Source organism: Bubalus kerabau, chromosome 3, assembly GCF_029407905.1.
Source record: "Bubalus kerabau isolate K-KA32 ecotype Philippines breed swamp buffalo chromosome 3, PCC_UOA_SB_1v2, whole genome shotgun sequence".
In the NCBI taxonomy this organism is placed as follows: Eukaryota; Metazoa; Chordata; class Mammalia; order Artiodactyla; family Bovidae; genus Bubalus; species Bubalus kerabau.
This window is the reverse complement of record NC_073626.1, coordinates 43,500,339-43,523,243: the sequence shown is the minus strand read 5'-3', so window position 1 is coordinate 43,523,243 and position 22,905 is coordinate 43,500,339.

Sequence of the window (22,905 nt, the reverse complement as noted above, 5' to 3'; positions counted from 1 at the left end):
TTTGGTCTCGCCACTTGGGGTCTTAGTTCCCCCAATCAGGATTTGAACCCGTGCCCCCTGCATTGAAAGTGTGGAATCTTAACCACTGGACTGCCAGGGAAATCCCTGACGGTGCACTTTTAACACCGGCTTCGCTTGATCCCCTGAGGAGTGCTAAGGCTGAGACGGCACATCAGGGTTGTCCTGCATTAAAAATCCAGGGATCCAGGCCTGTAAGAACCAGTTATTGGATGTGAGCTTCCCCTGTGAGGGGGCTGCGAGGTGGAGGACAGTCCTTGGAGAAGGACTCAGACTTGTCAGCAGTAAATATTCCTCACAGCTCGGGCACACCCTTGTCCTGAGGCAGGGCTTCGGGGTGGGGTGCCCAGCACACACTTTATTTAGTCTCTCAGGTACTGGTGGACATTTGGGTTGTGTGGGGGCCAGTGTGAATCCCACCGCCTTGTGCATTCATGTACATGCCTCCCTGCCTTTTATTTTTTTTGGATCTAGTGAACCGGCACTCCCTCTCTTGCAGTGGAAGTACTGAGTCTTACTGGACCTCCAGGGAAGTCCCTTATGTACATGCCGTTTGGTGGCCGTGAGCACTCCTTACTGTTGGGTGTCCACTCGAGAGTGGCAGGGTTGGTGAACTTTAGTAGATAGAGCCAAATAGTTTTCTAAAGTGGCTGCACTGTTTTATAGCCCCACCAGCAGTGTTCCAGAGTTCTGGTTGCTCTGCAGCCTCACCAACACTTGATATTGTCTGTCATTTTATTTTAGCCATGCTGGTGGTCCAGGCATCAGTGATTCTCTTTTTTTTCCTTTCCTTTCTCAGACTTTTTTATTTTTAAAATCTTGTTCCTTGCCTGGGTGTATAGTCTTTTGTTGTTGTTTTATTTTTTCAAATGAACATACTGTTGTTTTTATGGAAGTATTTTATGGTAATATAAATTCATAGCTTTACCAGAAACATCAGTGATTCTTTTGTGCAGTCAGGGTGGGAAACTGCCGCTCCGTGGTATGTGGGTGGGTGTGAGATTTGGGGAGCCCTGGGACCACCCCTGCTTGACTGTACCTGATATCCAATTTCCAAGGGTCTTTGGCAAAACCAAATCCTGGTGGATGCATTAAGAGGTCATCGGATAGTAACATCCTCGTGTGACTTGGTTTAGCCATTTCCTTTCAGCCTGATAGACGAGCTCCAAAGGGCTGTGGAAGGAAATGGGTTCATTTTGCTGCCCACGAGGCCACCTTCTATGAATCTCACGAGGACAGCTGGCAGCAGCTGCAGGGAGGCACCCTCTCCAGTGTTTCACAGTTTCCAAAATGCTTCTCATCTCAACTCCTCTGGGTTTCACTGCTGCCCCCAAAGACAGCAAGAGAACATCGTGTCAGCTCCCTAGGACAGAAGGGGAAATCAAGGCCAGTCACTTGTTCAAAGTCATGCAGCAAGTTAGTGCAAAGTGACCATGAATCCGGTGGTGGATTCCAAGTCCAGGGCCCCCAGTTTGCTGTTCAGTTTTCCTGGCCTGTGGCTCCTCCCTTCCTTTAGAAAGCAACTCAGGACCAGCACCTCAGCACCCCGGCCCCCAGCCTGTTGCCCATCAAAGTACTCTTAGAAGCAGGTATTCCAGGGACTCTCTGGGCCTAACTGTTCCAACCTTGATGGGCTCAGCAGTCTCCTGGAGACCTTGCTCGAAGATTCTGAGTTAGGAGGCCTTATGGGCCCAAATCTGCATTTCTCATCAACTCCCAGTTGATGCCAGTGCTGCTGGCCCGTGGGCCATGCTTTGAGTAGTGAGGATTCGGACCGATATCCAGCTAAGCACTGTATAGGCAGGTCTCTCTGCTGTACTTGATATGTCCCATGGAGCTCGGGCAAACACTGGTTCATTACTGTCGGGATTCTAGCATGAGTGTTAGTTACTACAAGTTCAAGCCTCTCTCCAGTTCTTATTATGAGATATACCATTCAAGCCATTGGCTAGTTCAAAGTCCCTTACTCTTAATACCTCTCTCAGGAGCACCTCTTCGCCCTCCCTCTTCCTGCTCTCTTCTCTTTCCTCTTCTATCAACACTCCTAATTCCCAACCAACCCCCAAATGGGCAGGATCTCAGCTAGGCATCAGGCAGAAAGCTGGTTGAGTAAACTCATTTATACTAAAGTGTGAATGACTCACATCTCATCCCTTAACTCTTCCAGAGGTTATTTAGATGTGGCGGGGCGGGGGTGGGGGGAAGGAGCTGTGAGTTATTGGAAAAGTTGGCAATGAGGGAATGAACAGGAAATATTCAGGCATTCTTTACTGTACCCCCTAACATTTCCCAAACCGGGGTTGATGATGGACTGCTCGCCCACTCTGTAGTTGTGACTGGTGAGTGGAGAGGCAGCAGGCTGCGCAAATGCAGGAGATTATGCCAGGGGACGAAGGACAGCCTGGGAGGGGGATGACAGGGGCCAGAGCACCTGCGCTGAAGCCTTGGCCACAATGGCTTGTTGTGAATAATTGCTGCGGTAATGATGAAGACTGCTCAGGCAAATGGATTCCAGTTTACACTCTGCTCCCTGCAAAGGTCATCTATAATTGCCCCATTTCCTCCCTGTGGTGGGTACGAAGCTGCAGTGGGGGCCTGTCAGGGGGTTTCTGGGCTCTGGGCCTTCACTGAGGGGGATGGGAGCTGAGAGCCACTCCAGGTGATCTCTGCCAGCTCGAGGGGAGAGGCAGGAGGTGGCAGCCTCCCCCCACCCTGGGTGATGCTCCAGCTCCCCAGCGCTCTCCTGCTGAGCTGGCTGGGAACAGGGCATGCGGTACTCACTGACCTGCTGAGGAGTGACTGCTGGTGGCCTCAGCGACCCGTTCTGCCCATCGGTTTATCTAGAAGCTTCAGCCAGATCCCTCTGCCCTGACATGCTGTGGGGCTTTGTGCTCTCAGCCCTGCTTCTCTGGGTGTCTTTCTCTGCAGAACAAAGGAGTTGGGCCAGGCACAGTGGCCTTGGGAGGCCGTCTTAGATCTGGATCCCAGGAATCTAGCCTTTGGCCCCCCAGGTTTATGGAAGATTTGTGCATGGGCATTAGAGTCAGAACAGAGTTTGAATCGTGGCTCATTCCTGCTGTGTGACATTGGGCCGCTCACTTCACCTCTCTGACCCCAGTTTTCCTCTTTTTTAAAAAATGGAGATAATGGTAGATGTCTCTTAGTGTTATTTTTCAGATTAAAGACAGTTGTGGCAAAGGATTCTGACATAACTGAGTGCTTCTTCTGTGTCAGGTATGGTTCCAGGGGCCTTTCTTTCTCCCCCAGCTGCCCTGTGAGGTTGGTGCTGCCCTTATCCCCAGTGTAAGATGAGTAAACGTAATTGAAAAGCAGACGTGTTTTTAATAGCCATCGGCTTCTGCTAAACTTTTTTATTTGTTGTTGTTGTTCAGTCGTTCAGGCACGTCCAATTCTTAGGGACCCCATGCACTGCAGCACGCTAGGCCTCCCTATCCATCACCAACTCCTGGAGCTTGCTCAAACTCATGTCCATTGAGTTGGTGATGCCATCAGACCATCTCATCCTCTGTCGAACCCTTCTCCTTCTGCCTTCAATCTTTCCCAGCTGCTAAGCTTACTCCTTTTAAAAAATTTTTCTTTGTTATTTTTTTAATTTTGGGGGCCACACCACATAGCTTGCAGAGTCTTAGTTCCCCGACCAGAGACTGAACCTGTGCTCTTGGCAGTGAAAGTGTGGAGTCCTAACCACTGGATCACCAGGGAATTCCCCTAAGGTTGCTCCTTCTGTGCTCCTTGGGAGGCTTCTCCAGCGAGGCTCCCCGATCTGCTCCGTATGCACTCACCTCTGCACCTCTGCTCAAGCTTTTCCTCCCCCGAATACCCTTTCCTCCTTGGCCCGCCCAGCTCTATCCCCAGGAGCCCTCCCCGCAGTAGCCAGACTTCTCTGATTTTGTAGCACGGACAGCCTGTCCCACACCCTCCAAGCAGTCCGTTACCATCAGACTCTGTAATCTCTCCTGAGGCCACCCACGGTTCCTGGGGCTGAGCCTGCGGCTGATTCTGCTTCATCTCCTCAGATGTACCTGTCACAGCCCTGGGCATGGAACCCATGTGACTGAGAAGTTCCAAGGCTATGATATCCCACACCAGGCCCAGCATAAACCCCGTTGAATACCTCATGGGCCATGCCTTGTGCTAGAAAGTGGGGAGACAGACCAACACGAGATGACCTGGGACTAAGAAGGACTAAGAAGTGCAGTAGGGCAGTGGTTCCTAGCCTGGGATGCCCTTGGGCACCACCTGAGGACCTGGGGATTGCTGGTGCCTGGGCCCCACCACACAGAGTCTAGGGTGAGGCTGGACTTGAGTTTTAAAAGTGTCCTAGGTAAGAAAATTGGACATCCACGTGCAAAAGAATAAAGTTGGACCCTTACATTACACCGTGTACAAAAATGGATCAAAGGCATAAATGTAAGAACTAAAGTGATAAAAGTCTTCAAAGAAAATGTAGGCGGAAGTCTTCATGACATGAGATTTGGCAGTGGTTGCTTGGATATGATGCCAAAAGCACAGGCAACCAAAGAAAAAATAAATACATAAAGTGCCTGCGTTAGTCGCTCAGGCCAACTCTTTGCAACCCCATGGACTGTCCATGGGATTCTGCAGGCAAGAATACTGGAGTGGGCTCCCATTTCCTTCTCCAGCGGTTCTTTCCAATCCAGGGATCAAAGCTGGGTCTCCTGCGTTGCAGGCAGATTCTTTACCAGCTAAGCTACCAGGGTGGTAATATATAAATTGGACTTTATCAAAATTTAAAACTCTATCAAGAGAGTGAAAAGACAGTCTACAGCATGAGAGAAAATATTTGCAAATGATGTATCTGACCAGGGAGTAATGTTCAGAACGTATGGAGAACTCCTATAACTCAACAACAAAGAACCAAACAACCAATTTAAAAAATAAGCAAAGGGCTTGAATAGACATTTCTCTAAAGGAGATATACAGATGGCTAATAAGCACATGAAAAGATGTTCAATAATTCCCCAATTAATCATTAGGGAAATGCAAATCAAAACTACAATGAGATACCACTTCATACCCATTAGGATGGCCATTATCAAAAAAAGCAGAAAATAACAAGTGTTGGTGAGGATGTGGAGAAATTGGAACCCTTCTGCATTGTTGATGGGAATGTAAAATGGTACAGCTGCTGTGGAAAACAATATGATGGTTCATCAAAAATTAAACACAGAATATGATAAAAAAAAAATTCCCACTTCTAGGTCTCTACTCAAAAGAATTGAAAGCAGGGACTGAAACATACTGAAACACCAGTGTTCATAGCAGCATTATTAACCATAGCCAAAAGGTGAAAACAACCCAAATGTCCATTGGTGGATGAATGGACAAAGTGTGGTAAATCCACGTGACAAAAAAGTGTTCAGCCTTAAAAAGAAGTGAAGGACTTTTTTGGTGGTACAGTGGATGAGAATCTGCCTGCCAATGCAAGGGGACGTGGGTTTGATGCCTGATCGGGGAAGATTCCACATGCCGCGGGGCAACTAAGCGCATGTGCCTCAACTACTGAGCCCACGTGCTGCAAATACTGAAGCCCACGCTCCTCGAGCCTGTGCTCTGAAATGAGGATCCACCTCAAGGAGAGGCCCGTGCACTGCAGCGAAGAGTAGTGCCCGCTCTCCGCAACTACAGAAGTCCGAGCTTTCAACAAAGACCCAGCACAGCCAAACAGACAAACAAAAGGAATGAAATTCTCGTACGTGCTGCATCACGGACGAACACTGAAATCATGCTGAGTGAAAGAAACTAGGCACGAACGGACGAGTGTTGGAGATTCCACTTAATATGAGGTGCCCAGACTAGGCAAACTGATAGGCATAGAAAGTAGAACGGTGGTTGCCAAGGGCTGGAGGGAAGGCGGGGAGTGGGGAGTCATTTTTCCTTTAAAGATTTTTTTTTTTGGTGTGGACCATTTTTAAAGCCTTTATGGAATCTGTTACAGTATTACTTCTGTCTTATGTTTTGGTTTTTCGGCCACGAGGCAGGTGGGATTTTAGCTCCCTGACCAGGAATCGAACCCACACTGCCAGCATTGGAAAGCGAAGTCTTGACTACTGGACCACCAGGGAAGTCCCAGACCAGTGGCTCTTCAAGTGGGGTCCCTAGACCAGGAGCATCCGCCTCACCTGAGCACTCAATAGAAAGGCACATTCTTGAGCCCCTCTATGGACATATTGAATCAGAAAGAAACTTCGGGGTGAGGCCCAGCAATGTGTGTTTTAACAAGTCTTCCAGGTGATTCTGATGAATGTTCAAGTCTGAGAACCACTGGCTTAGAGTGTATATCTTGGACCAGTGGTTCTCAGTCTGGGTTGATTTTGCTTCCCAGAGGGCATTCAGCAATGTCTGCAGAGGTTTTTGGTTGTTATAATGGCTGGGGGTGGGGGGGGGAGTGGGGTCGGGGGGAGTGGGGAGGGTGCGGGAGTGTAGACGCTACTGACATCTAGTGGGTAGAGCCAGGGATGTTACCCAGCATCTGCAGTGTATAGGACAGCCCCCCAACAAAGAACGATCTGGCCCCAAATGTCAGGAGTGTCGGGGTTGAGGGCCCCCGCCTTGGGCCGACCATCATTTCTTCTGAGTCACTTGTTATGTAATCAGGATTCTGGTCAGCACGAGCCAAAGAGGAATGGCTGTTGGTCAGACAACCAACAGTGTCTGCTCCTGGAAATTACTTTCACAGTAAATCAGACATCCCCTCCATCTTTCTCACCCTACCCCCTGGTGGAGAAGCCCGTTCTTTAGAAATAGAGAGACACTACAGAATGCCAAGTATGGGGCTGGCAGGGTCAAAAAGGTTTCCATATGTCAGGGTGAGCAAACACCCAGTCCCTCCTTCCCTTCCTTTTTTTGGGGGGAGGTGGGGGATCCTGGCGGAGGGATGTTGACAGGGATCATACTTGGTGGTTTACTCCAGATATTCTTGGTAATGCAGTTTTGTCAGGAGGTTAATCATCTCTCTCTAAACGTAGCACATGATTTTAAAGGTTGGCTGCATCCCTGAGTGTGATTTTCGCGGTACTTTGGAGCCACTTTTTTTTTTTCTGTTGGAGAAATGCAGCCCCGCTGTGTCATAGGAGCAGGGGAGCAACTAGACTGTAATGTGTAGAGAACTTGTTTTGGGGGCCCCAGTCAAGTGTGTGACGCCGGGCACACCCCATTTTGCATGAAGCAGACCTCCTAGCTCCGTCTGAATTTTCTGCGGTGGTGCAAGTGAGCAGTTTCGACACTAAGGCGGCAGCTGTTAGCCACATGCGGCTGTTGAACACACGAGATGTGGCTAGTACAGCTGAGGAATTCTTTTGTTGTTGTTGTTTTAGGAATAGTATTTTCAAATGTATTTGATTCTATTTAACTTAAATTTGAATAGTCAAATGGCACCAGTGGCCACTGTCATGAGCCGTGTTACCTTAGATGCCCCGAGCTGTCCCCATGGTGCTCAGCAGTGTGCCGGCTCGTGGCAGCTCCGAGAGGTACTGACCACACAGCTTGCTTGGAGTTGGACGGGTTCTTACTTAGAGGGCTCCCCGTCCGGCCGATCTCAGTTGCTCCCCAGCCCCAGATTCCAGAGAAAGGCTTGGTTATTTTTTTAAAAACATATTTCTTTTTTAAAAAATTATCATTATCTTGGCTGTGCTGGGTCTTCTTGGTGGTGCGCAAGCTTTCTCTAGTCGCCACGTGTGGGCCTAGTTAGCCCACGGCATGTGGGACGTACTTTCCTGACCAGGGATGGAATCCACGTCCCCTTCTTTAGAAGGCAGATACTTAACCGCTGGACCACAAGGGAAGTCCTGAGGCTTGGTTATTTTGGGGGTTTTTTTGACCTTGCTGTGCGTCTTATGGGATCTTAGTTCCCTCAACCTGGGATCGAACCTGGGCCCTTGCCAGTGAAAGCACGGAGTCCTAACCACTAAACTGTCAGGGAATTCCTGAGGCTCGGTTGTTTTGAATGTTGCAAAAACCTGTCACCTTGTTGAGCATTTCCCAGTTGAGGCAACCCAGCCCGTCCAGTACTTCAGAGCTCTTTGCTTTTGGTGAGAATTTTCTCAGTTCAGTGTGGAAATGTTGATTATTCCATGCCGGTCAGAAGCTCGACCTGATAATTGAGTAAAAAGTAAATTTGTTTTCCAATTGAAAAACATGTGCAGTCTGTTGGATAGATTAAAATCTTTCAAAATGGGGGTTTCCTTGGTCAAAAAATATGTAAAAGGTCCCTGAGTGGTGCAGAGGTTAGATAGTCTAACCCCCTCACTTTGAAGGAGAGAGGGGAGACCCAGGTCAGGTCTCTGGGCTGGAATGGGGCCAAGATAGGACCAAAAGCTGGAGCTTCAGATTGATGGGAGAGGCCAGTGCCTGAGCGGCCTTCCTGTGTCCCAGTGTGTGTGTGTCTGCCCCGGGCTGTCCGCCCCCTGGAACAGCGGTTGTGACTGCGGCATTCCCTTTGATCGCAGCGCGAACATTAGGGAGATGCAAAAGCCTCTTTGATCACAGTGTCATGGAACAGGCATTACAGGCTAGGAGCAGTGCTCCAGGTGCGCTCCCTGGGCTGTCTATCATAGTGCGGAGCTACCTGGAAAGAAGGTTATAAAAAAAAATGCAAAGTCTTGGGTCCCCTCATAGACCTATCCTGGTACCCTGGAGCTCCCCACCCCCATCTGGAAACCCCAGCTCTTGTTACTCACACCCTGGTGTAACCCTCGCCAACCTCCCTGCACGGACTCTGGGCTTGGCCATTGGCTTGCTTTGGCCAGTGAGATGTTGGCCAGCATGATGGAAGCAGAGGCTTGAGAGCTAAATGCTCACACCTTGGAGGACTTCCCAGATGGCTCAGTGGTAAAGAATCTGCCTGCCAGTGCAGGAGATGCAAGAGACTCGGGTTCGATCCCTGGGTCGGGAATATTCCCTGGAGTAGGAAACAGCAACTCACTCCAGTATTCTTGCCTGGAAGGTTCCATGGACGGGGAAGCCTGGTGGGCTACAGTCCACGGGGTCACAAAGAGTTGAGCACGACACACGCACACATTGAAACTTGTCCGTTTGGACCATATGCTCTTGAAACCCTGAGCTACCATATAAGTAGGGCCAGGTACTTGGCGGGAGAGACCACGTGGGGATAAGGGCAGGGAGGGGAGGGGGCGAGGGGGAGAGACAGGTTCTCAGCCAGCTGCCGGCCATCCCGGCATCTCAGTCCTGTGAATGAAGAAGCTGCTTTGGACGTTCCAGCCCCAGCTGAGGCACATGGAAATGAACCACCGAGTGGAACCCAGCCAACTCACACCCTCGTGGTGGGGTGTTAGTGACCAGGGTTCTTGATCTTCCCCAATCAATAGAAATCGACTAGCGCCAGACAAGAAATTCAGACAGGCTTTAATGGGGACCTCTGCTGCAGCAGAGAGGGGCAGCAAGAACAAAACAACAGATTCCCTTGCTTGTTTGCTCCCTGAGGGCGGTGAGCTTGTCCCTTATATGGGGTGAGGGTGGGGGTGTACCCAGGGGTCTGGCCAGAGGGGTCACTTAGGTGTTTTGCCCACCTTTAGGTGGTGGTGTGTGCAGGGAGCATGCATAGTAACTGCCTTTGCTCCCAAGGCCCTGTTTTTGCTTCAGGCTCTTCAAAAGTCACAGGTGGGTTTTTTGGTCTCTTTGTATCTTTTGGTCCAGAATTTGCCCCAAGTCCCATACAGTTTCATTGTATTTTGTCGCTCAAGGAGCGGTGTGTCCAGGTGCAAACATTGCAGCGCTGCAGCAGAGGGCCCCGGGTCCCAGCCTGTCTCAGGGGCTGGGGTGCTGGTTACTGCCAGGCAGGGCTCCCCACTCAACCCCTGCTCATGGGAGTGGGTAGGGCTGGGGTGCAGTTTTCTCCCATGGTGTTTGGCTACAGTTGGCCATTTCTTCTTTTAAAAATCTTGCTAAACTGCACCTCTCCTAATTCTTTGGCTGAAGAGAGGAGGCTTTTTTGAGGGCTGTTATTGTCCATACTCATTGGTCTTCCTGGGTTGCTGACTTCTCCAGCCGCACACCTGTGATATATCGGCTGAAAAGAAAACCCAGAGAACTCACTGTCCTGTCATTCTTTGGGTTCTGAGGTCTCTAGTCAGCCTGTCTTCTTTTCTCCCCTTTTAGAGTCTTATATTTGTTTATGTCCAGGACTTTTAGCTGGACTTTGCAGAAGGAGGAGGGACAAGTACATTTACTCCATCTTGCCCAGGAACCAGGAATCTAGATTTGCCTGTTCTTGAACTTCATATAAATAGAGTCCGTTTAGTGTGCTCTGTTAAGTCTGGCTTCTCTTGCTCATCATGATGTCTTGAGATGTTTTCCATGTACTTGTGTGTAGCTGGGTGTTTTCACTGCTATATAGTATTCAGCTGTGCAAGCAAACCACACAGTAGAATTTGCACTGTGGAGTCCTAGACAGCAGTGAAAAAGCAAGTGATCTCAACTGCTTGCAATAACCCCATGATTTATTGATCAGTCCCTCTGAGGATATGCATTTGGGTTGGTTCCAGTTTGTAGCTATTATGAGCAAAGCTGCTACAAGTGCTCTTGGTCATAGGTTTCAGTGGCCACACACACTCATTCCTGTTGGGAGTAAATATTGCAAAAGCCTCTCAACTGGTCTCTTCATTTCAGCTGTTGCCTCCTTCTAGTCGGTTTTCCACGTCAAAGCCGCAGTGATCTTTTGAAAACATTGACTGGATCTCTTCCCCACCCTTGCTCAAAAATACCAGTGGCTTCCTTTCTTGCTTAGAATGAAATCCAGATCCTCACCATGGTCCACAAGACCCTACAGGACCTAGCCCCGGCCTGTTCTCTGTTCCTACCCCTACCCACCCACCCGTCCACCCATCCATTCAGTTTTGGGTGTCTTCAGTGTGGCATCGGAGAAGGAAATGGCAACCCACTCCAGTGTTCTTGCCTGGAGAATCCCAGGGATGGGGTAGCCTGGTGGACTGCCGTCTCTGGGATCGCACAGAGTCGGACATGACTGAAGCGACTTAGCAGCAGCAGCAGCAGTGTGCCTAGCTTGCTCCCACTTGAGGACAATGTGACCATGCTGTTCCCTCTGCCAGAAACACTTTTCCCCCCAATCATCACATACTTCCCTTTCCCTTTTATACCTCCTTTTCCCTTTTCCCTTTTTGTTCAGATGTTACCTCTTCAAAGAGGGATTCTAGGGACTTCCCTGGTGGTCCAGTGGTTAAGACTCCACTCTTTCTCTGCAGGGGGCATGGATTTGAGCCCTGGTCAGGGAATGAAGATCCCATATGCCATATGGCATGGCCAAAAAATAAAAAATTAAAAAATTAAGTTAAAAGTCAAGCATTAAAAAAAAAAGGACTCTAAAATGGCCCCCACTCATCCTCTATTCCTTTACCCACATCATTTTTCTTGATGGTACCCAGAGGCACTTGAACTTTTACTGTATTTATTGTGTGTCTCCCGCTTTGGCGTGAAACATCCATGGGGTCATCTCATGGTTCTGTGCTGTGTCCCACTGCCTAGAGCTGTGCTGCGTGTAGTAGGTGCTCGGGAAACATCTGTTAAACGTATTAAAGACACTGACATGGGATTTGGGCACATGCCTCTGTTCTGACACCAGCATCATCTTCAGGCTGTTTCACAGGCCAAGTCCCCAAGACTCTAATCTCCTGGGACCTTGTGACAATGCAGACTCTGATCTGGAGGTCTGGGGTGGGACCTGAGAGGCTGGTGGTCCTCCCAGCTCCCAGGGGATGCCCAGGCTGTGGGTTCTGAGACCCAGGCTTTGAATAGTGAGGCCGTTACTGCGCTGAACTGGTTTTCACACCTGTTCGTTGTGGAAAGCAAGTGGTGACGTGTGTAAAGCATGGTGCATGGTGCCTGGCCTTAGCACACTCTCAGTAGGTTTCAACTGCCCCTCCTCTGGGGGCTTTCAGGGTCTGAAACTTGAAGCGCCTGTTGATTTTCTGCCTCCGGTCATCCCCACCCCCCCTTGTTTGGTCCCCTTCACTAACCCTCAGAAGAGCCTTGTCCAGGTTAATTCTCCGTTGCTGGCCAGCCCCACCTGTCAGGGGCAGAGGCTAGGGGAGGATTCTGGTACTTTGACAGTCATGAGGGCATTATGCAAATGAGATGCAAAGCAGCAGTTAATGAGTCCTGATTGTGTTTGCGCAGCACTGGGGAACAGGGAGGATTACTGCTGGGCTGGGGCGGGGGATGGGGGTTGGGGGAGTGGGGACCACGATGCTCTTTTGGGTTGGAGAAGGAGACGGTGACAAAAGGGATTGGCTTCTCTGGGGGCCACGAGAGCAGCGGCCCTGTGGCCTGGGCAAGGCCCCCTCCTTATTTGTAGACTGATCCAACCTGTGGGACTGGAACAAGATTAAGGTCCAGGAGGTCGGGCACAGGGGGGGTGTGTGTGTGTGTGTGTGTGTGTACACGGGTGTGTGTGTGTGTACACGGGTGTGTGTGTGTGTGGATTAGGGAGTGTCCCTGGGCCTGTCTGGGGCCTACAAGTACAGTAGTGGAGGCTGCAGATGGCAACTCCTTGATGTTTTTCTAGCTCAGGTAACAGGCAGAGGAAAGTTGCCACAGAACCAACAGAGACTTCCCCAGCAGTCCAGTGGTTAAGACTCCGTTCTTCTACTGCAGGGAGTTCAGGTTCGAACCCTGGTTGGGGAACTAAGGTTCCCCCGCAAAAAAACACCAAAAGACAAAAAAATTGGCAGGGGACAATTTTCCCCTGAATGGGGGTCCATGTGGGAAGAAGGAGACAAGGAAGGTAGGAGATAAAGATGGGGCAGTTTCAAAGGGCACAGGCTGACAGGTGTAACCTGTTACCGGTATTTTTGCTGCTTTGCTGCTGCTGCTCCTGCTAAGTCGCTTCAGTCGTGTCCGACTCTGTGCGACCCCAGAGACGACAGCCCACCAGGCTACCCCGTCCCTGGGATTCTCCAGGCGAGAACACTGGAGTGGGTTGCCATTTCCTTCTCCAATTCATGAAAGTGAAAAGTGAAAGTGAAGTCACTCAGTCGTGTCCGACTCTTCGCGACTGCATGGACTGCAGCCTACCAGGCTCCTCCATCCATGGGGTTTTCCAGGCAAGAGTACTGGAGTGGGGTGCCATCGCCTTCTCCGTTTGCTGCTTTAGGGGGTCTCTTATCAATGTCAACTTTGACAAAAATTAAGTCTGTCCAATCTTGTTGTCTTCTTCCCTCATGAACCTCTCCTGGGGACCCTCCCAACAGCAGATGGGGCCGGATCAGGCTGATGGAGGTGGGCGGGGGGCAGCTGTCTTTGATATCCCTGGTTGGAGCTGGCTGTTTAGGAGAAAGATGATCCGAGGCTGGGGGCTGGCAGGCGGGCCGGGGGCTCTGCTTACAGGGCCTGGGAACTCAATCCCTCCCTGCCCGCTAGCTCTCCTGGGAACCTCTCCTCTCAGGCACCAGGCATCCCCGCTCTCTTGGCCTGGGTGTGGACCTCAGTGACTATTGAGGACCTCCAGGTCTGGGGACACCCAGCATCAGGCTTTTGGCCCAAGGAGGCCAGGCTGGAAGTCACCTCTGAGGTTGTTTGGGGGGGTCCTCACTCATGTGCACTCTTTGACATATTCAAGTACATATGACCCTGTCTTGCCTTGATCTAAGGATGAGAAGCATCCTCTTAGAAAATGGGTGGCTGTTACCATGTTTCCCAGTCAGATCTTTCCTAATGGAACCCAAGGGATAAGCCTGGCAGGCAGGGAGTTCAAATCCCAGCCCAGGCATTTTCTGCCTTTGTCCTCTTGGGCAAATTGTTCAACCACTCAGAGCCTCTTTCCTCATCAGTCCTGGAGCCTCACAGAGATGCTGCAAGAGAACAAGTGTCCAGTACATCCACTAGCCCGTCACCCCTGAGGGCAGAGACTTTGTTTTGCTGGTGGCCTGCATCCCAGCATGTGGAACCCCAGGCACATAGTGGGTACCTAGTCAATATCCGGTGAATGAATGAAGTGCCCCATTTCATCTGTTCCAAGATGATTTCCCCCTCATTTTTGACATCACTGATATTAGGGTGCTTCATACGATCTGTATTAATAGCATGTCTTGGTTTAATTGGCAGCAGACTTATGACCGAGAGGGTTTTAGATGGGATGAACTGTGGAAGCAGCTGTCACTGTATTAACAGGCACTTTTTGGCTTAATTTTTGGTGGGTCCACACACTTTCTGATTGTGTGTGCCCTCTCTGGGCTGTGCGGGGTCCCTGGGTATTGCCCTGGGGCACGGGGCCTGCAGTGACCCTGCCTGAGGTCTTCCTGAGGCTGTCCTGGGCTGAGGGTAGCGCTCCCATGGGGAACACTGTGTGTCCTGGGCCCCTTTCCCTTCTTGACCTAAAGACCCCCTCCCCTGGCCCCCACTGGGTGTTACCTATCCCTCCTGGTGGGTGGCAGGACTCTCTGAAGTCTGGAATTCTTTGGGGGGAAGGGGGTCTATTTTGCTCAATCCTGTCTTGATTCCAGGTACCAGAACTGGACAACAACTAGGGGGATGGAGGGAAATCTGTGAGCTGCCTAGGCTGAGGGGCTGTAGGTGGGATCTAGTCTGGACCAGGCAGAGGACTTTTCAGAATGAGAGAGAGGGAGTTGGGGAGGTGGACCCGTCTCCCCACCCTCCCACAGTCCCCTCCAGGCCCCCCACAGCAGACCGAGAGACCGCAGGCAGATTAGTGTCCAGAGGAGCAGACAGATCCTCTCCTAGAAAGGGGCTCGTTGTTCAGTCCCTTGGCTGGGACACTCACTTGTGCCACCAATCCCCTCCCATGAGGCCAGCGTTGGGGGCTTGTGTGTACAGCTGCAGTTTTGTGGGGGAAGAGTTTATACATTGTATGTTCTGGATTCGTGTAGATGTGTGTACACATGTCAAAGATATGTGTACACTAATAGTAGTGTTACAGTATATGTATGTGTGTGTTATCTGTACACATATAGGTAAGTACACAGACGTGTGGAAATGCACATGTGCAAATACACGTAATGAGTGTTTGTATATGTAAGTGTGTCATTGGCATGCACATGTGCATGGACAAGTATTGGTGTGGATGGGTCATACATGTGCAGTACATGTTTGCTGTGGGGCGTGCGGGACAGCTCTGGCCTGTGGGAGCAGCACCAGAATTAGAATCGCAAGGCCTGGCTGCCAATAAGGAGCCCGGGAGCCTTGGATGTCCAGACAGGTGGTTTTACTACTATGGGCCTCAGTTTCCAATCTGTAAAATGGGTATGGAATCTCTTGGAATGAGATCGTAGAGGAGCATCTTACACTTGGCCTGACCCAGAAAAATCTCAAAAGTTTGAAATTGAGAAGTGATTGAGAATAAATGATTAAGCAAATAGAAATGTTCTGCAGAGCGACAGGCCGTAGCATTTTCAGGACCTGAGGGGAGCATGTGGAAAGGACGCAACTTCCAGAGTCTTGAAGTTGGGAGGCAGGGTCTTGGGGACCCCGTCCCCTCGCCCCGCCCCGGCGCGGGGCGTGGCTGTCGGAGCCCGGGAAGATGAAGCGTGCGCGTGCCCGCCCGGGGATGCGGGCGCCGCGCAGGAGGCGGGCGTCCCCTGGTGTCCGCGGGAGGGAGGCTGTCTGAGCCGGCATTGCCCAGTTGCCATGGAAACGAGCAGACGGAGGTGGGCGGCAGAAGGAGGCGGGTCGGGAGGAGGGACGGGGAGGAGGTGGCGGCGGGCGGCGGGCGGCGGGGAGCCGGTGTCTGCAGCCCTGGAGCCGCCGCGTTCGCGAGCGAGTGGTGGAGGGAACCCAGGAGGACAGAGCCCCCGGCCCAGGCGCCAGGCCCTCTCCCCGCCCGCCGCCACGGAGCAGGAGGAGGGCAGCCGGCCCCTCCGGCCCCGGCCTGGCCCAGCGGGGGCCGCGCGCGCCTCCGTGCCCCGGGCTTGGTGCCCAGACGGGCCCAGGTAGGCATCTCGGTGGGGACAGCTGGAAGAGGCTGTCCGGAGACTGGGGCCGGCGTCCGCTCCTGCCTTCCCACCGGCAGGACCGGGCGCCAAGCCCTGGGGCCAGTGGACCTGGTGGGGCGCAGCCTGCGTCCCCAGAGGCCCTTTGCAGAAGCTGGGTCCTCCCCATCAGGAGGACTGTCCCTGTTACTGCCCCCTCTGCGCTTCCGTCCTGCCACAGGTCCTTACCAGAGAAGTGCCCCTTCCCTCGCAGAGTGGGCCCAGGGCGCCAGAGCTTCCAGGAGCCCGTGGTGCTGCTGCTTCCCAGGCTGAGGCTTGGAGGTCGGGGTGGGGGGTGGGTGAGGATGTCCCCCACCCCAGCTCAGGGCAGTCCTAGGCCCCGGCCATAGGGAACAAGCAGGCCCACCTCCTACCCCCACACCAGCAGTCTCCCTGCTGGCCCCGTGGTCTCAGGGCCTGGGTTAGACCCGGGGTCAGGGAGGAGACCTGTCTTCTCCCCCAGGCTCAGGCCCTTCCCCTCCTTGCTCTCCCTGTAGACCCAGTTCCCCCAGATCTCCCAAAGGGCCCTGTCCCACCTGCCCCATTAGCAGGCCCAGGGTCTCCATGCTGGGTAGGGGCCGGCCTCGATGGGGTGGGGTTCCCAAGGCCCTCCCTTCCCCTCTCTGTCCCTCTGCATCGTGGCTCCCGGGATGGACTCAGACGCTGCTGGGGGAGCTGGGGCACTGCAGAGGAGCCTCTGCTGCTGCCTGGGAGGGGGTGGGGCTGGGCCTGGGGAGGAGCTGGGTGGCATTGCCTGGCTGTGGGCACAGAGCAGGCAGGAGGGCCTGCGGCAGAGCAGTGGGTGCAGAGCACCGGCCCGGGGATGGAGGGGGGAGCCCTGGGCCACAGCTGAAGGGCCTCGGCCAGCGTGGGGGGAGATCCCAGCCCAAGGGGGCAGGGGGTGCCGTGTCAACCTCCAGCCTGCCCAGGGGGCTTAGGACCTGAAGGGTCTGCCCCGTTCTCCCGCCTGCCCTCTGTCCCCAGCAGCCCCTGAGAGCTGGGCTGGCTCCTTGGCTGGGTCTCGGCACCGCACTGGAGCTCCCCCTTCCATGGGCACTCAGGGGCGAGAGGACCTGGGACAGGGCCGAGGTGATGGGGTCAGGGGAAGCGTGCTGAGAAGCTCCACTCATTCATTTCTGCAAACCACAGTTGCACTTGCTGAATATAGGTACAGAGGTCTCCTACTTTGGGGTTAAAGGCCCAGGTGAGAGGCTGGGCCTGGGGGTGGCAGGAACTGGGTGGGGAGGTGCAGATTTGCTCAGAAGCCAGCAACCCAGTAACTCGTGTGCACCCCCTTGTCTCCGAGCCCTGGCACTCTCCTTCCGACCAGCCTCCATCCCATCCCCATCAGGACAGGAGCCAGTGAGGCCTGGTGGGCAGACTCTTTTGGCGGAAGTTGGAAAGAGCCTACCCTTCCCCCGAACTCCCGCTCCTGTTTGGCCTTCTCTAGGCCACAATCCCCTTCACCATTTTCTCTGTCCCACACGTCCTGGGCTCTGTGTTTGCTCGCTCTGTCTCTCCTACACTGTTGCCCCCAGACTCTGGGGCAGTCATCGCACAGGAATGGAAGCCTCATCCTATCACACCCAGTGGGCTCACAGCCCAGGGCGCCTGGGCCCCACCCCCCCGCAGCCTTCCCTGCAGCGGAAGCAGCTGAAGCGTGGCTGCAGGAGCATCAGAGGCCCCGGGACTGGAACAGTTTGGCCTGGGCTGGCCCTCCCCTCGTGCCCCCGGTGTAGGAGGTCTGGGGAGAGGAAGCCACATCTCCACTTGGTTCTCAGGGCTCCAAAGCTGAGCTGCAGGCTTCTTTAAATTGGTCCTCCCGCTGTGCTCCCCATCTCAAGAAGCAGCACCCCCGCCCCCGCCAGGCACTCAGGCCCAAACCCCAGCACCACCTTGACCCCTCGCTTTCACATCCAAACCATCAGCAAATCCTCTTGGCCCCAAAGTCAGTATCTCCCAATTCCAAGGACCTCTGGCCAGCTTCCGACATTACTGCCTTGCTCTGAGTCCCTATCTTCCATCACTGGGGTGGTGGGGGGCTGCAGCTGCCTGCCAGCAGGTGCCCCCTGTAGTACACGCTCCCCCTCGCCTCCCCCAGCAGCCAGGGATCTTTTGAAAACCAAGTCAGGTCACACCCCACCTCTTCTCACACCCTGCAGTGGTTCCTGTCTCACTCGATGGGGGGAAGTCACAGGCCCCCCTCTGACCTACAAGCTGCCACATGTCTGTATCACCTCCCAGTCAGCCTCCCTGACTTCAGCCTTCCCCCTCACTAGTTCTGCTCCAGCCACGTGGCCCCCTTGTTCCTCAACCCTGGCAGCTGTGCTTCGCCCCAGGGCCTTTGCACCGGCTGTTCCCGTGGCCTGAACACTCTTCCTCCAGATATCTGCGTGGCGCCCTCCATTACCTCCTTCAGGACTCTGCTCAAATGCCACCTTCTGAGAACGGCCTTCTCCGACCAGCCTGTATAAAACAGAACCACTCCTTAGCCCCCACCATCCCTCCCTGTCCCCTGTTCTTCCCCAGGGCTTTGGTCACCTTCTAACACACTTGATCATTTACTTTTTCGTCCAGTTTCTTGTCTTGCCAGACCTTTAGAGTGTCAGCTCTTTGAGGCACAGGGGTTTCCGGCTTGCTCACACTGTAGCATGGAAGTGAGTGAGTGAAGTCGCTCAGTCGAGTCTGACTCTTTGCAACCCCATGGGCTGTAGCCCACCAGGCTCCTCTGTCCATGGGATTTTCCAGGCAATAGTACTGGAGTGGGTTGCCATTTCCTTCTCCAGGGGAATCTTCCCGACCCAGGTTTCGAACCCAGGTCTCCCGCATTGTAGGCAGGCGCTTTACCATCTGAGGCACCAGAGCTGCACAGAAAGGAGCAGGGCTGCAATTCAAGCCAGGAGTCTTTGGTTCAGTGGCTGGCCCCCTTGCCTCTGCAGGGTGACGAGAAGGTGGGTTTCAGCCTCACAAGGGAAGGGATGCAATGCCCACTGCCCACCCCGCCCCCCGGGGACTGGGCAGTTGCCCCAGTGCATCGAGTAGGACAAGATGTCCTTCAAGGACTGAGTGTGCTTCTTGCCTTTCTCTGGCCCAGCCGTGGCCGGGAGAGCTCTCCTCAGCCAGGAAGGGGCGGAGAGTGAGCTGCGTGCCCTCCACCCCCAGTGCTGCTCGGGGTGGAGGGCCCCTCCTTCCTGGTCAGAGTTCCATGCCTTCGGGAAAACCTGCAGTGCACGCCCCAGGAGTATCACCCCCAGAGGGGGCAGACCTGGTTCCTGGCCTTCCAGACTGGAGATGCGGAGGGCTCGGGACAGGACACACCTTGTCAGGACAGAGCATCCGCCTGTGGGATAAGTGGTCTCAAGGAGACGCACCCACAGCAGAGAGGACGGGGCCCTGTCTTCCCACCAGCTCCCACCCCGTCTGTGGAGCCTGAGTCAGGGCTGTGATTATAGTGGGTCACTGGGAGGTGGTCCCTGGAAACACTGAGTGTGTGGAGGTGAGGCAGGAATCGTTCTTGATTAGCAGTGGCAGCTCCATCCAGCGGGCCCCTCAGAGAAGCAGTGTAGGACGCGCCCCAGACAAGCCCCCAGGAAGGCAGGGAGCCGGGGTGTGTGTCTACCAGGTCAGCTGGTCGTTACCTGAGGCTGCCCCAACTTCCCTCTTTCCTACTTGCTTTTCTTTAACTGTTGTTATCCTTAATCATCTGATGAGCGATATTTATCCACTGCTTGGTCTCCTGCCTGCGCTGCAGTGTAGGCCCTGTGCGGGAAGCCTGGTCTCCTTCCCTGCCGAGCCTGCAGCACCCAGAACGGGCTTCCAGGCTCCCTAGAGATGGGTGGGCCTAATGAGATGTCGCCCCACCCGCTTGGCCTGGGAGCAGGGAGCTCGGAGCAGAAGGGAGGGCCTGGGGCCTGGTGGGGCTGGAGGAAGAGGGGAAAGGCTGGGGAGGGTGAGGTGCTGAAGTCTGGGGTCTGAGGAGCGGCGGGGAGGGGAGGCCAGGCACGGGCGGCTGGGGTGGGTCCCTTCCACCCTTTCCCCTGGGGTGAGCCCACCCATTTCCTTCAGCTCCATGTCTCTTGGGGGTCTGCCTTCCTCAGTCTCCCCATTTGCTTCCACCCCTTTCCTGCCTCCCCACCTTGGAGTTTATAGTTTCTGTAGGCAAGCCCTCTGGGGACTGTCTGGGGCACCCACCTCATAGGAGATGGAGGTTGGGTAGTCTGGGTTTTAGATCCAAAGAGAAGAAGGCCAGACAAAGCCAGGTCTGGGACCTTCTCTTCCCCACCTGGAGACCTGGGGTTCTAGATGAAGCCCAATCGTCTCCTGGAAAGCAGTCTTAGCTGGGCTGCTGTAACAGACCACCACAGACTGGGTGATTTAAACAGCAGACCCTGATTTCTCACAGTCTGGAGGCTGGAAGGCCGATATCGATGTCGGGGCCCTGGTGAGACCTGTCTTCCGGGCTTGTCGATGGTGGCCTTCCCGCTGTGTCCTCACCCAGCCCCGTGCTCTGCTGGAGCCTGGGGAGAGGGCGCGGCCCTCCCTTCTTCCTCTTAGCTTGGACTCCGATCCTGTTGGATTAGGACCTCATCCCGTGAACTCATTTAACTTTAATCACCTCCTGAAAGCCTGTCTCCAGATGCAATCACTTCGCGGGGACAGAGCATCACCGTATAAATTTTGAGGCAGACACAGTTCAGTTCCTAGCAGAAGTCTACGGGGATGGTAGTCCATAGAGGTGAGACGGAGAGGAGAAGGCATCCAGGGAGATGCTTCTCTGTGGCTCAGAGGATAAAGAATCTGCCTGCGATGTGGGAGACTTGGGTTTCGTCCCTGGGTGGCGAAGATCCCCTGGAGAAGGGAAAGGCTACCCACTCCTGTATTCTGGCCTGGAAAATCCCCATGGACAGAGGAGCCTGGTGGGCTACAGTCCATGGGGTCGCAAAGAGTCAGGCACGACTGAGGGACTAACACCAGGGAGATTACCCAGACGGCCTCCTGTTTTAAAAGCTCTGATGCTCTGGGAAGTATGGGTAATAATACCCACAGTAATAATAACGCTGAACTCACACCAACTCCATGGGGTTGGGGGTAGCATCACCTCCATTTTGCAGATGAGGAAACTGAGGCACAAAGCGTTTAAGCCGTTTGCCAAAGTCACACCACCCATAAAGTGGCAAAGCTGGGATTTGAACCCGCTCGCCCTGTCCGGCCCCGCGGCAGGGCCCGTAACCAACCTGCTCTTGTCGCTGACCTGGGGGAGAGCAGGCTGCCTCCTGAGACAGCGAGGCATGGTTGATGGCTGGTGTTGCCGAGGAGCCGCACCAGGGTGTGGGATGAGGTAGGCCTCAAAGGCAAGCCGGGCAGTTTTGGGGAGAGACAATTGTGGGAAGGAGGACGGCGTGCACCCCAGGCAGCAGGGAAGGTGTGAACAGAACCCGGAGTCAGCTTGGGGGTGGTGTCACAGGGAGGGCCGGAAGGGCAGCATGTTCCAGCTGACCTGGACCCTTCCTGCTGCCTTGGAAGCCCCAGCAGGGGCTGGTGAGGGTCCTTGTGTGGCCCCAGGCCAGGCACAGTGAACTCGTCCATGTCTGGGTGACCTGAGGGTTGGGGAACTGGGGGAACGTTTGTGGAAGCTGAGGTCCACCCTGGGTGAGGGCACGTAGCTCTGGCTTCCCGGGGCCCCGCCCAGGTTTGAGCTGAGCTGGTCCCTTAGGCCAGGAGTGCTGGGGTGACACCCGTGGAATGACTCTGGACTGGGCACCAGGGCAGGGAGGGGCAGGGGAGAGACTCACCCCTGGGTCTGCATCTGACCCTGCCTTCTCCCTGCTGTGTGACCTTGGACATGTTTGAGTCTTTGAGTCTCAGAGAAGACAGAGAAGTCACCACCTATTTCAATGTGTGTTTTTTTTTAATTAAAATAATTTATTTATTTTAATTGGAGGCTAATTACTTTACAGTATTAAGGTGGTTTTGCCATCCATTGACATGAATCAGCCACGGGTGTACAGGTGTCCCCATCCTGAACCCCCTCCCGCCTCCCTCCCCACCCCATCCCTCTGGGTTGTCCCAGAGCACCAGCTTTGAGTGCCCTGCTTCATGCATGGAACTTGCACTGGGCATCTGCTTTACATATGGTAACATACATGTTTCGGTGCTGTTCTCTCATATCGTCCGTCCCACCTTTGCCTTCTCCCACATCCTCTAAAAGTCTGTTCTTTAAAACGGTGTCTCTTTTTCTGTCTTGCATATGGGGTCGTCGTTACCGTCTTTCTAAATTCCATATATGTGTGTTAATATACTGTATTGGTGTTTCTCTTTCTGACTTAACTTCACTTTGTATAATAGGCTCCAGTTTCGTCTGCCTCATTAGAACTGACTCAAATGCATCCTTTTCTGTAGCTGAGTAATATTCCATTGTATACATTTTGGGGTTGTTATGATTCATTTATATATTTAATGGGTTGTTACGAGGATTAGAAATAGAGTGTATGAAGAGATTGGCACACAGTAGGCACTAAAAAATGGTTGTGGTTGATATGAAGGAAGAGTGAAGCGGGGGGTGACCGGCTGAGAATATTGACACCTATTCTGACTGTACTTCGGATCCCTAAGGAGGGAGGGCACCACCCCAAGGGAAGAATCATCACGGGGAATCAAGGAGGGAGAGACCGTGGAACTGGACCCTGAGGGTTGACCAGGAGGAGAGGAAGGGGGCCAGAGACAGAGGACTGGAGGGATCTGGGACCTCCGCTCTTCTGGGAGGATGCCGGCTCCTGGCTGCGTCTTCATCATTTATTGGACATCAGCTGTGTGCAGGTGACTGTGTTTGATGCTTGAGTACAGAATTCAGTGTTTCTGCTATTTACTGAATGAATGTTGCAAAAGGGTG